We start from the raw sequence: 1,846 nt of genomic DNA, 5'->3' as shown, positions 1-1,846 counted from the left end.
ATACCATGATGAGGGCACTTTCTGATCAGATCTTTAAACCTCTCCCAAGCCTCATGGAGAGATTCATTATCTTGTTGGCAGAAGTTGTTGATTTCTCCTCTCAGCTTTGCAGACTTGGCTGGAGGAAAGAACTTTGACAAGAATTTCATTGCCAGATCATTCCAAGTGGCAATAGAGTTGGGTGGCAAGGAGTTTCGCCAACTCTTGGCTCGTTCTCTAAGAGAGAATAGGAACAGTCTCAGTCGAATGGCATCATCACTAACTCCATTAACTCTAAAAGTTTCACAAAGTTCCATGAAGTTAGAGAGATGCAGGTTAGGATCTTCAGAAGGGAGGCCACCAAGGCGGGCGAAGGCGCACCATTTGAAGTATGGCAGGTTTCATCTCAAAGTTGTTCGCATCCACTGCCGGTGGCCTGATACATGACTGCACTCCCGTCAGAGTAGGGAGAATGTAATCTCTCAAGCTGCGGCCATTAGCTTGATCTTCCACAGCGCCACCATTATTACCGTTATTACCTCCGTTGTTTGCAGCATTAGCATTCACATTAGCAGCCATGATTTCTGAAGTTCCAGCGGTTGCTGAAACTCCTTCTTGCCTCTTGTTCTTTCGGTTTCTCCTACAAGTTTTCTCGATTTCAGGATCAACTGGTAATATGACAGCTTGTCCTTGACGGCGCATACACTTAGGATTCCTGAAATGGATCACGAAAATATTGCAAGAAAAAGGTTAGAAAAATCAGCAATAGAAAATATACCAAAGTAGAAGTTAGTATAATTTTGTGTAATATTAATCTTTAAACAATTTCCCGGCAACGGCGCCAAAAACTTGTTACGAAAATTATGTTTATTACGCAAGTGTACGCAATCAAGTAGTATCTCACGCAAGTGAGGTCGAACCACAAGGAATTGGATTAAGTACTACTAAACTATACTTATGATTCTATTTGGTAAAATAATAATTTTGCAATTTGAAAGTAAATTACTCAGAAAATTAAAGAGAAAATAAACGAAGGTTGATCAAGATGAGAGATTAGGGAGGTGAATCCTGTTGATAAGCTACCAATGTTAATACCTAATTGCTATCCTTATCTCAATGTGAATGACAGATTATGAATTAACCTAACTCTTTTCAGATATTTTAGGTTCCAAATAATATGTTCTCTAATTAACTTCTTAATTAAATCAACACAAAATCAGCATTAAGCAATAATCTTTTCGTCACTGAGGCTATGTAAATACTTTCGTTTCACATCAAAACCTAGACTATCCAAATTTTAGCATTCTCAATTCTCACTTTTTAGATTTCGAATTGAGATCATTAAACATGTAAAAGGTGATCAAGCTCGCACATGGAATTAAACACAAATAAAGATAGTATTCACACATAAGATGAAGGAATGGCAATTATTTATTAACTAGGCAAAAACTTAAACATCAGTCATCATCCTCCCTTATCGGGAAATTTAGTTCAACATAACTCTAAATACATCCACGATCAATTCAGAAACAAAAACAAACATATAGGAAGAAATTAAGGGTAAAAGAAAGAAACTAGAATGTGATATCGCTCCGGGTCTTCAAGATAGCTTCCTTTCCACTTGCATCCACTATTTAGGTCTATCTCTGCTTACTTTTGACCTTCAGTGTCGTATTCCTTATATATGGATGAGAAGTGTGCCTCCAATTGAGAGAAAAATCAAAATTAGGTCAAAACCACGACGTCCGTACCAAGTCGCGACTAGCCCTTAAGCTGGTCGCGACTACAGGCAAACCTCAAAAATCGAAGGTTCTGCCAAACCTCGAAGTCGCGACCAGGGTTGCGACCAGGAAAAAAGGTCGTGACC

At 38.6% G+C, this 1,846-nt stretch overlaps 1 non-coding gene across 1 annotated transcript; it reads left to right on the top strand.

Moving 5' to 3' along the window:
* On the top strand, positions 1–107 carry LOC115708554 (small nucleolar RNA R71). The gene has a single exon (XR_004010045.2). It is a non-coding gene; the product is annotated as a small nucleolar RNA R71 (small nucleolar RNA).
* The last annotated feature ends 1,739 nt before the right edge of the window (positions 108–1,846 follow it).

The sequence above is a fragment of the Cannabis sativa genome, chromosome 3, assembly GCF_029168945.1.
Source record: "Cannabis sativa cultivar Pink pepper isolate KNU-18-1 chromosome 3, ASM2916894v1, whole genome shotgun sequence".
In the NCBI taxonomy this organism is placed as follows: domain Eukaryota; kingdom Viridiplantae; phylum Streptophyta; class Magnoliopsida; order Rosales; family Cannabaceae; genus Cannabis; species Cannabis sativa.
Note: the sequence above shows the minus strand (reverse complement) of the source record. Positions and strands in the feature narration are given on the sequence as shown.